This window comes from Vulpes lagopus, chromosome 18 (genome assembly GCF_018345385.1).
Source record: "Vulpes lagopus strain Blue_001 chromosome 18, ASM1834538v1, whole genome shotgun sequence".
Classification (NCBI taxonomy): domain Eukaryota; kingdom Metazoa; phylum Chordata; class Mammalia; order Carnivora; family Canidae; genus Vulpes; species Vulpes lagopus.
In genome coordinates, this window is record NC_054841.1 from 5,681,934 (window position 1) to 5,693,833 (window position 11,900).

Sequence of the window (11,900 nt, forward strand, 5' to 3'; positions counted from 1 at the left end):
CACCCCGATGTCCGGGCTCTGCTGGGTTCTGCTCCAACAAGGCTGCGGGGACCCGCTCGTCAGGTCACACAACACGTGAGGAGAAGCCTGTGTTGCAGCGGGGCCCTCATCACTGTGTTGCTTTGTTGGGGTGCTGCCCACAGCCTGTGAGGGTGTCCACCTCCCTGTACTCTCCCCGGCACAGAATGTTAGCAGTATGTTAAAATATTGCCATTTCACCCAAAATAAGGGTGAAAACTGACACCTTTGGGGTGTTTGATGAGCATTTCCCAGATATCCAGGGGGCGGGACATCTTTTTTACAGTGTTTCGACTCTGGAATTTTCTTCTTGGTGACTCACCTGCTTATGACTCCTCCCTCCTACTACCCGCATCTCCTTCCGTTTATTTAAACTAAGCGTCTGTCTTCGTGATGATAAAAGCCCAGTGCGCTAAGCCAACTGTCATGTAAAAGGAAAAATATCAGCCAACAGCTAACATTGCAAAAGCACGGTTTAGGGGCGCCTGGGTGGCTCAGTTGGTTGAGGATCTGGCTCTTGATTTCTCGGGTCATGATCTCAGGGTCGTGGGACGCTCCCCTCCCACCTGTTGGGGAGTCTGCTTGAGATTCTCTTTCTCTCCCTCTCCTTCCACTCCTCCCCCATCTCACACACGCGTGCTCTCTCTCCCTCTCTAAAATAAATAAATACATCTTAAAAAAAAAAAAAAAGCACGATTTATGTACCAGGCATCAGGCTAAGTAAGCAGATTCCATAAATTCACCTACTTCATCATCAGAGCATCCCATAAGGTAGACATGATTCCTATCCCTTATAAAGAAATGGAAGCCCAGAGAGGCGTAGCCACTCGCCCAAGGTCACACAGCAAGGAAGTGGCCAGAGTCAGAATGTGGAAGCAGCGAGTCCGGCCCCATGTTCAAAGCCACCGACAAAGCCATCCTGGTGGCCCCTCAGCCTCTCACTTTGGGGTTCTCGTTATGAGCTGAGCCCACACTTCAGGGGAATCATAAAGGGAAAGAGGAGCAGTACTGGTTCCCCATCCTTCCTTTCTTTTTTCCTTCTGGAGTGCCTGGCTGGCTCAGTCAGTAGAGCATGAGCCTCTTGATCTCAGGGTCGTGAGTTCAAGCCTCACGTTGGGCAGTCGGGTGTAGAATTTACTTTAAAAAGAAAAAATACTTGCACTGAATCGAAATGAAAGTACAACACATCAAAATCTGTGGATACACTAAACTAGTGCTGAAAAGGGACTCTAAAACACCCGACGCATACATAGAAAGAGAAAAGTTCCTTTCTCCTTCTGTCTAAATAAAAGCCTCCTTCAGAATTTAAAACTCACAACACCCTCCTGGTGGATGCTGCTGCTTCCGTATGTGGGGGTTCCTTGTTGGGTGGCGTCAGTCACATCCCGCAAGAAAAACACTTCATGGGTCCTTTTTGGCTGGGGATTTGGGGATTTTTCTTGTTGTTGCTGTCTTTGTTTTTGTCTTACTCTTAAACCTCAGTTCTGAGCATGATGGCCCGACTGAGGAGCTCTGATGTTTCTTTGCAGGGAAAGGGGTGCTCGATGCTAAGGCAAATATTGATTTATCAGTTAGAACTATTGAAGCCTGGCAGTAGGAGAGAGTTTTCTTCTTTCTTTCTTTCTTTCTTTCTTTCTTTCTTTCTTTCTTTCTTTCTTTCTTTCTTTCTTTTATTTTTTAAAGAGATTTTATTTATTTATTTATTTGAGAGAGAGAAAGAGAGTGAGAGACCACGAGTTGGGAGGAGAGGGAGAAACAGCTTCCCATTGGGTGGGGAGCTTGACATGGGGCTCCATCCTGGGGCCCTGGGATCACCACCTGAGCCGAAGCCAGGTGCTCAACTGGCTGAGCCACTCGGGCACCCCGAGAGTTTTCTTTTAAAAAGTGTGTCAGCAGTGAACACATATCCAGGAGCAATTCTGTGGGTTCACCTGTACTTCGTGCCAGGCACTTTTACTGCGTTATCTTGCTGGTTCTTTACAAAAACCCTATGAAGTGGGTACACTTAGTATTGTTCCCATTTTACAGAGCAAGAAACTGAGCCTCAGAGAAGTTCTAAGACTAGTCCAACCTCTCCTGGCCGGTGAGACATGGAGCTGTGTTTGCACCCAGACCTCTGGATTTTCTGAGCCAAAGGCCAATTCTAGCCTCCGCCCTAGAAGAAAGCACCAGAAGGTACTGCTGGGAAATTTTCAAAATATTTCATGTTTTTCATTACCATAACCAAGTTTCTGTTTGAAAGGGCTCATGTACAAAAGAGCAACTACAAAAACAAAAATCACTGGGCTCCTAGGTGGCTCAGTTGGTTAAACGCCTGCCTTTGGCTGAGGTCATGATCTCAGGGTCCTGGGATTGAGTCCCCCATCGGGCTCCCTGCCCAGCTGGGAGCCTGCTTGTCTCCCTCTCTCTCTGCCCCTCCCCCTGCTCATGCTCTTTCTCTCTCTTTCTCAAATGAATAAATTTTGTTAAAAAATGAAAATCACCCAAATAATAGTCATTTGGTGCATCTGGTGAGAGAATCAAGTCATGGTTCACAAACCCCTGTGGGTCAAACAGTGCCCCACCTTCCTGACCTCAGGGGGGTCTGTAACAGCCTTCAAATACTGCTCCAAACCAACATCTTTACAGGAGAAATCCCAGAGCTGAGAGAGGGAGCCAAGGAAACTGTATTTTACAGATGAATAAACTGAGGTCCAGACAGGGAGGAAATTTTCCCAATGCCACACTGATCTCTGCATGAAATCACAGGGTAGAGGAGAGACTTTGCCAGCTGAGGCAGGCAGCTTGATGGCTCCCCAAAAAGGCACTCGCGACCTCATCCCTGGAGCCTACGAGTATGTCACCTCCCAGGGCAACGCGGCCTTGCAGATGCGATCGAGGATCTTGAGAGGGGAGCCTATCTTGGATTATGGGGGTGGCCACGACGTCATCACCAAGGTCTTTAAGCAGAGGGAGACAAGAGGTCCAGAGTCAGAGGGATGGGAAGACGCTACTGCTGGCTTTGAAGACACAGGAAGGGGCCACGAGCGGAGGAATGCGGGTGGCCTGCGGAAGCTGGGGAAGCCGAGACGGAGACTCCCCGGAGAGCCTGCAGAAGGGATGCTGCTCTGCCGACCCCTTGATCTCAGCCTGGCGGATGGATGCCGGGCTCCTGACCTACAGCCCCGTGTGTGTCCCGGCCACCGAGTGTGCGGTCACCTGTCAGCAGCAACAGGAAACCAGAGCGCCGGCCCTCCTCCCTTCGCCCCTGTGAACACACACATCACCTTCAGATTATGGACACATGCATTCTGATATGATTCCCCGCCCCAGTGTGGCCTCAAAACCTCTATAACATCGCCTGGCTGGTGGATTTACCTTTTCAATAGGTAACAGAAATCTTGTTTTCCATTTTGTGGGCATGAATGTTTACATTTGGAAGAGATTTGGATTGAGGAGAAGGCGCAAAGACGGTGCAGGGAGCTCCATGTGCCACAGGCCTGCTCTCCCTTCGGCTAACGTGCTGCGTCAGCACAGCACACGGGTCCCGATGATGGGCCACTGCAGACACGTGAGTACTAACCAAAGTCCACCCTTGATTCCTGTTTCCTTTCCTCCCTAATGTCCTGCCCAGGACGCCACGTCACGTTCAGGTGTCCTGTTTTCTGAGATTCCTGTTGGCGGCGACAGCTCCTCATATAGTCCCTGTTGATGGCCTTCAGGGTACCGAGAAGTCCTGCCCAGGTATTTTGTAAAGTGCGCCTCAATTGGGATATTTTTTATTTTAAGATGACACCTCTTTATTTATTTATTTTTAAAGGTTGGGAGGGGAAGAGAGAGAAGGAGAGAGAGAGTCCCAAGCAGACTCTCTGCCCAGCACGGAGCCCAGTGCAGGCTTGATATCACGACCCTGAGATTATGATCTGAGCCCAGACCAAGAGTTGGAGGCTTAACCAACTGAGCATTCAGGCACCCCTAAGACAGTGTCTCTTTAAAAGAAAATATAATCAGTAAGGTTATTGATGCAAGGTGTGAGACATCCTAAGTTTAAAAATTCAAGTTTCTTTCCCTCATCCACCCATCAGCAGGCAAGTTTCTTCTGGATGTTCCTCTACATGTTTAGAAAATGACATAACCAGGATGCCTGGGTGGCTCAGTAGGTCTCACACCCAACTCTTGGCTTCCCCTCAGGTCATGATCTCAGGGTCCTGGAATTGAGCCCACGTCAGGGTCCATGCTCAGCAGGGAGTCTGCTTGAGACTCTCCCTCTCCCTCTGTTCACACACTCTCTCTCTCTCAAATAAATAAACCTTTTGGGGAAAAAAAAAAAGATGACCTAAGCATGTATGGTGTCACTTTTCACATGTGTATGTCTTCGTTTTCTGATTAGATCATAATTTCAGGGCACAGGGGCAGTATGGCATGTCCACCTGCAAGGCTCATGACCCACCCTCACGGAACCTCACCGCCTGCAACAGCTCCATGACGGACATGCCATCAGACCCATTTCACACCTGAGAGGTACAGGTTAACCCATTTGCCCACATCCAACAGCTCGTTAGTGTTGGGGCCAGAAGTACCCACAGGCAGGCCTGGCACTGTATTCTTCAAACCCCAAATCGGCCTAATGGAGACAATAGTGGTAGGTCTTTACAAACAGGAGTAGCCCCGGGAAAACCCATGTGGTTACCACTGTTCATTCTTTCCTTCAAATACTTTGATCAAGTGTCTGCTCTGCTCGCACTGAGGGGATGTGGGGGAATGATGCATCACCGACCCTGCGAGACTTCACCCCTCGCCCTCTCTCCCTGTCCATCATCCCCTCCCCTGATGACCGTGTGGTTGTAAGGACCAGAACTGAGGGTGAGCAAGGGGACTCGGCACCCGGGAGGTGCCTGGGTCCAACACACCTTTGACTATGGACAGAGGTGGGGAGAAGACATCGGCACACAGCTGTACCTGGGAAGCCACAGATCTGAGGTCTACATCTTGGATCCAGGACACATGGGGCCAGAGTGTTAGGGATGACACACCAGTCCTCTCAAGGTGGCATGACCAGGGTCCTGTGCATCTCCAAGGTTTCCTTCCAACTTCCATCCATTCCTGTGACACTCTGTCTCTCTCACCCTTACTTACTTACTTTACTTTACTTTACTTACTTAACACACCCTCCCTCCGTTTGTCCATCCCAGGTAGCGTACCTCGCAGCTGAGGACCTTGTTCATATCTACACTTAACACCCCTTATGAGTTTCTTCCATCCACTTATTTTTATTCTCAGTATGAGTCCTGAATTCCTCAATAGCGCAGTGAACACACACTGGAATCACCAGCAACCCCCAGCAATGCAAGTGGCCCCTGGCGCCCTAGAGAGTCCAAAAAAAGCAAAAACAGTTCTCGGTGGTCACCTGTTTGGTGTTTCTTACTTTCTTCTCTCCTGTTCCCATGTTGTTCTCTTTTTCCTGTGATGGGAATTAGTCCTGAGACAAAATTGGAATAAAATGGAATATTAATTACAAACTCGATAAGAAAAAAAAAAAAAGGTAGAGGAACTTACCTCCAGGTAAAGGAGAAAACTGCCCCCTGGTTCTAGGACATTCTCACAGGCAGCCTGACCAGCACTCACCTGGCGTGGGGTTGGAGATTAGGAGCTGGGATTCTCAGGTTACCTGACTGTCAGAATAACTGGGGAGTTAGCAGGTGCCCTGAAGACTCAGACCTGTGCATTCTCCGAGAAGCCTGAGCTTCCGTGTGGCAGGGGTGAGGCGGACTGCAATTTAGAGGCAGGTGAGCCACACTCAACCAACCGGCCGACAAAGACACGGCAGTCGGCCACCTGGCTAGTGACGACGGAGAGAAGGAATGAGGGGAAAGGCACACTGATTTTATCAGCCAGAGGTCACAGTGAGAAACACTGTCAAAATCCACCCCTGAGATCTTTCAGGACAGCTCCTTTCTGTGGGATGGCAGGAGGGCCTAGGGAGAAAGCCTCACTTAGGAAGTGACTCAAAACAAAGCAGAAGACACAGAAAAATGAATTAAATAAAAATAAAATTACTTTAGGGACACCTGGGTGGCTCAGTAGGTTGGGCGTCTGCCTTCGGCTCAGGTCTTGATCCCGGGGTCCTGGGATCAAGCCCTGCATGGGGTTCCCTGCTCGGCAGGGAGCCTGCTTCTCCCTCTCCTGCATCCCCTGCTTGTACTCTCTCTGTCAAATAAATAAATAAAATATTTAAAAATTTTTTAAATTTAAAAATTACTTTATACTTTCTCTGATTACATTCCTATAGGTGCATCATTTTATTTTTAAAAAAAAAAAAAGGTAGTGACACCTGGGTGGCTCAGTGGTTGAGTGTCTGCCTTTGGCTCAGGTCATAATCCTGGGGTCTTGGTATCGAGTCCCACATCAGGCTCCTCACAGGGAGCCTGCTTCTCCCTCTGCCTGTGTCTCTGCCTCTCTTTCAAATAAACAAATAAAATCTTTAAAAACAATTTAAAAATAAAATAAATAAAATAAATTCACTTTCTCCAGGACATTTTTAGGATACAACTTTTCTTCCTTTAAAATACAGCAATTTGGGGATGCCCAGGTGGCTCAGTAGGTTAAGTCTGCCTTCAGCTCAGGTCATGGTCTCAGGGTCCTGGGATCGAGCCCCACGATGGGCTCCTTGTTCAGCGGGGAGTATGCTTCTCCCTCTCCCTTTTCCCTCCCCTACTTGTGCTAGCTCTCTTCCTCAAATAAATAATCTTAAAAAAATAAAATAAAATACAGCAACATGATTGGGAACATCCATGGGACTAAAACGCATGTGTGTGATCTCTATCTGCATCACCTTCTTCATGGCCCTATAGTATGCCCCTGAATAGTTGTGTCATTATTTATTGAACTGGTCACCTTCTGATGGGCATTCCCTTCCTGTAGTTTCCTTAGAGAACATCCCTCAAAAACAGGGGAGTGCAGGGGCACCTGAGTGCCTCAGGTGGGTTAGGCATCTGCCTTTGGCTCAGGTCATGATCCTAGGGTCCTGGAGCTCAGACCGGGCTATCTGCTCAGTAGGGAGTCTGGTTCCCACTCCCCTTCTCCCCTTCTCCTCTTCTCCCCATCCCCCTCCCACTTATACTCTCCATCTTTCTCTCTCAAATAAATAATAAAAAAAAGAAAGAAAGAAAGAAAAGAAAACAGAGGTGAGCAAACTTTCTGCCAAGGGCCAGGGAGTAAATATTTTCATAGACCTTATGGTCCCTATAGCAACTGCTTGACTGCCAGCAATACGCAAACACACTGGCATGGGCGTGTACCAATAAAACTTTATTTATGAACACTAAAATGTGAGTTTCATACCATCTTCATGTGTCATGAAATATTCTTCTTCTTCTCTTCATTTTCCCCCAATCACGTAAAAATATAAATGCCATTCTTAGCTTGTGAGCAGCATGAGAACAGGATGCAGGCCATAGTCTGCAGACCCCTGCTCCAAGGAGAGCTCCCGGGTCCACTGTGTGTGCTTTTTACACTTTGATGCATGTTACAAAACCTCCCTCCAAAAGGGCTGTACCTTTTGTCTGAGGCAAACCCAGTGTTTACTCCCACAGTCTAAGAGACTGACCCCTTCTCTTGAGACTCTTACCAGCTTGAGGTATTGCCCAGGAACACGCCAAGTAATGCGATCTGTATTCCAACCGCTTCTGTGAGATACTAGGTGCCGGGTGACTGGGAACCCTGGTCGGAAGCTTTCCAGCCACAGTAAATATAAGTGATTCTTTAGGAAATCCTTAGAATCTGTGAATGGACTCATGATCGGGGGCTTCTGTGCCTGCCCTCTGCTCTAGCCAACCCTCAGGAATGAGGGCATCTTCTGCCTACAGATGACTTAGAAATTGTTTCTTGGATGAACTGGGTGGAGGAGGCAGAGGAGTAGCTGTTGATGAGAGATCTGGCTATCTTGGGCTTTACAAAGGGATCCATGGGTCTCTGTGCACCTCCCTACAGAGCACGCTTTTTTTTTTTTTTTAAGATTTTATTTATTTATTCCTGAGAGACACAGAGAGAGAGGCAGAGACATAGGCAGAGGGAGAAGCAGGCTCCCTACAGGGAGCCTGATGCAGGATCGATCCCAGGACCCCAGGATCATGACCTGAGTCAGCTACCCAGGTGCCCCCAGAGCACACTTCCTAAAGAGAAGATCTGCCAATGGAGGTGGCCACTGTGGGGTGGGATGAGCCAGCCTCTCAGCCTGTGGGTCCCTGTCACTGACAGAAAGCAGGGGGTCAGCAGGTTCTTGGACAACTACAGATCCTCCTGTGCTCAAAACAACCTCCTCCACCTTTCAAAGATTTGCTTAAGGAGCCGTTAAAATCAGCTGAGCTTGGTTAGATAGATGCGGTCAACTAATTCTTGGTTGGGGCCAAAAGCAGATTTTGCAGAGAAGAACAGACACAAAAGCATCTTCAGCAAGAGTGACGAGGTTTCCGAGAGAGCAGAGCGAGAACGTTAACCCTGGTTCACAAACACAAGATTTGGAGGGGCTGTTTCTTTAATGAGACAAGTCGCCAAACTGATAGAACCTCATGTTGATTTGACTGACTGACCGAAGTCTCAGTTTTTATTTTTGAAAGATCTGGTGCCAAAAAGGGAGCCGTTCCAGACGTTTCCTGTTGATCGAGGTGTATGTCAGTTGACTATTCCTGAATTCTTTTGAATGAAAAAAAAGGGGGCGGGGGTATTTCCAGAGAACTTTTGAGAGAATTCTAGATACGTAGGTTGGCCGGGGACTCTATCCTTGACACTCTGGGGATGACAAACCCCGAAGACATTTGTCTGGTTCACTCTTCCATGCTCAGAGTTGGGCAAAGCGCCTGGGAGCTGGTGGGAGCTCCAGCAACATCTGTTGGATGAATCAAGGGACGTCCCACGCTGAAATTCTCCTTCCAGGGGCTGGCTGTTGCCCCCAGGACAGAAAAAGGTATGCACAACCCTCAGTTGGAAGCACTGACTCTTAAATTATTGGAAAGTGACAGTTTCATTCTTCCCTCTGACTCTCTATCTATTTTGGGAAGACTTCTGAGAAGCAATCTCCTCTGACATGTCTGGGCTTTTCTTGAGAACTCTAAACCAGGGGCCAACAGATAAGCTTATGATCAGAAGGCAAAGACATTCCAGCGAATTCTATAATTTCTGCCCTGGTTTGTGTTTTCATTGCGAGCATTCAGAACTGGTTGCATGATTGGAATAAATGACCCGCATTGTGCTGGATGCAGAAGGGACGTGTCTCTGAGAGAAACAAGGCCGGCGTTTCTTTCTTTCTTTTTTTTTTTTTAAGGCCGGCGTTTCTTTTTCTTTCTTCCCTTCTTTTTATTTTTAACTCCTATTTATAGACGATCCAAGGATGGAGGGAATTTTAGGAAGGGGAAAAGTTGGGCTTCAAATAATGTGTGGATTCTTTCAGCTTTTTCTTACATCATCGAGATGGAGGCGATTACTAGGCGTAACTCAGTGGGCCGGGTGCTCTCAGAAAGCCACTTGTTCCTTGCCTGTTTGTTTTCAGAAAGTGAGCCAACCTCTCATGGTGTTTTAGGAGCATCACTGCCTCAGCATTTTAGGATTACAGGGTGGATAGTGGATGGATTCGTTTTGTTACACAAGTAAGAAGGGTCATGGGATGAAGAGGCCTGTCCTGATCAGAGGGTTCTCAGTTACCGGCCTCCACGAGAAATCTCAACAACATGGAAGTTGATGGCCAATGGTAGGGTTGGCCTACTACAGCCCGGCAGCCAAATCAGGCCTGTTAATGTACAATCTAAAAGCTCAGAATGGTTTTCCCACTTTATTTTTTTTTGAGATTTTATATTTTATTCATGAGCGACACAGAGAGAGAGGCAGAGACACAGGCAGAGGGAGAAGCAGGCTCCCTGCATGGACCCCGATGCAGGACTCGATCCCAAGACTCTGGGATCACGACCTGAGCCGAAGGCAGAAGCTCAACCACTGAACCACCCAGGTGTCCCATTTCCCCACTTTCAAACAGCTGAAAAAAATCAAAAGGAGAATATTTTGTGACACGTGAGAATTGTGTAAAATTCAAATCTCAGTGTCTATATACAGTCAGTTCGTGTTATTCATATTTTGCAAGTGTGCTTACTTGCTGAAACCTATTTATGACCCCCAAATCAATATTTGTGGTGGTCATTTTCGGGCATACACAAAGAAGCAAACCATTTGAGGCACCCGGCTGTAGTCAAACAAGGCAACTCTCTGCCTTCCTGCCTTGTCTGGAAACAAATGTCCTTTTCACGTCTACTTAGGCCTGTGTTTTCCACATTTTGGAGCTTTTTGTGGGAGACCTTGCTATCCAAGATGGCACGAAAGCACAGGGCTGAAGGTCTCTCTACCGTTCCTGAGTGTAAGAAGGGGAATGGGGAAAGCACACCGAGTAGGCAAGCTTTGTGCAGGCAGGTGTTGTGGCTCTGGTGTCTGTGCATTCACTGCTAGTGGATCAACAGTGTATATTCAAAAAGATGTCTTTACTAGACGCACATAAGACAAAGTTATGTATTGATCAGTCAACAAAAAATGTCATGGCCGGAGGCTCACAGGAACCTAACCCTGTATTTCTCTTGGGAGCAGCGGCTCGGTATTTGCTCCTTCAGTGTTTGTAGCAACTTTATGGGACATCACTGTGCATAGTGGCAACTGATTATATAAAGTTTTCTCGAACACGGCCACACCCATCCGTCCACCTGTTGTGCGTGGCTGTCTTCTGGGTACAGTGGCGAAGTCACGTAGTTCTGGCTGAGACTGTACGGCTGACAGAGCTGAAGACACTTTGTCTCTGGCCCTTGATGGAAGTTTTTCAACTGCTTCACGAACGCACAAGGAAACCAATCTGAGAGTGGAGGGCAGTGAACGGATACTTCAACTCAATCCAATGGTGCCCCAAAACACCATTTTCGTCTTGCCACTGGCTAGTTCTCTTATCAGCAGACAATGGACAGGGGAACACAGGTCACGGCCAAAAGGGTATTGTTGGTTTTTGTCCGGTCTGTAAGCCATGTCTGCTGAGCAGAAATAATGACTTCTGACTAATTTGACTGGTCAGCTGATCTCAACTTTTCCAGCAAAACCACTTTTTCAGATGGTTTCACATATGCCATGTGAAGCTCAGACTGTGTACTTTCGCCTGTGAGGGAGGAGGGTAAAGATGTCAAAGGACTTTCTTTGAAAGCGGTTCACCATAAGTTCAACTCTCGGCTCTGCCATTTCCTAGCTGGGCGATCGTGAAAACGTTACTTCCCGTCTCTGGGACTCAGTTTCCTCATGCACGCAATGGAGATATCAACTGTACTTTTATTATGTGTGGAATGCGAAGTGTAGCTATTCAGCAAAAACTCAAACAAATGGGTGGCGTTTATTAGGCTCCGATCTGGCGACTGGCCTATGCAAAGTGCTTTACATGGTAATCCAACTTTTTAAAAATTTCCTCTTCTCAGGTGGCTTAATTAGGACCTCAGCACAGTGGGAAGCACCGGGGGGGGGGGGGGGGGGGGGCGTGTTCAATCCTGTTGCTAGGGGGAGATCCCTAAGTAGGTGCAGGGAAAGTTCTACAGGTTTATTTGAATTTTCTGCACTAGCCTCAGTCTCAGAAGCATGGCGGGGTTTCTCCAGGTCAGAGCTGTTCGCCAAGGCCATGCCTTTGGAGGGTCTGGAGGTTGCTGCTCTGCACCTGTCAGGGGCAGGCAGGAGCTCCTGCAGCCCGAGGAGCCCCTCTTGTCACTCCTGTCCTGGTGCAGCTCAAGGCCAGAGTGGCAAGAAGCTGGGAAGGGGGCTCCCAGCTGCTGGGGAGCTGGGGGATTGCAAAGGGTCGGGTAGGTCCTGTTAAGGGTCTGGATTTTATGCCAAGTGTGATA

The 11,900-nt window shown here is 48.0% G+C and overlaps 1 non-coding gene across 1 annotated transcript; it reads left to right on the forward strand.

Moving 5' to 3' along the window:
* Positions 1 to 1,065: 1,065 nt before the first annotated feature.
* Positions 1,066 to 1,138, forward strand: TRNAK-CUU. The gene has a single exon. It is a non-coding gene; the product is annotated as a tRNA-Lys (tRNA).
* The last annotated feature ends 10,762 nt before the right edge of the window (positions 1,139 to 11,900 follow it).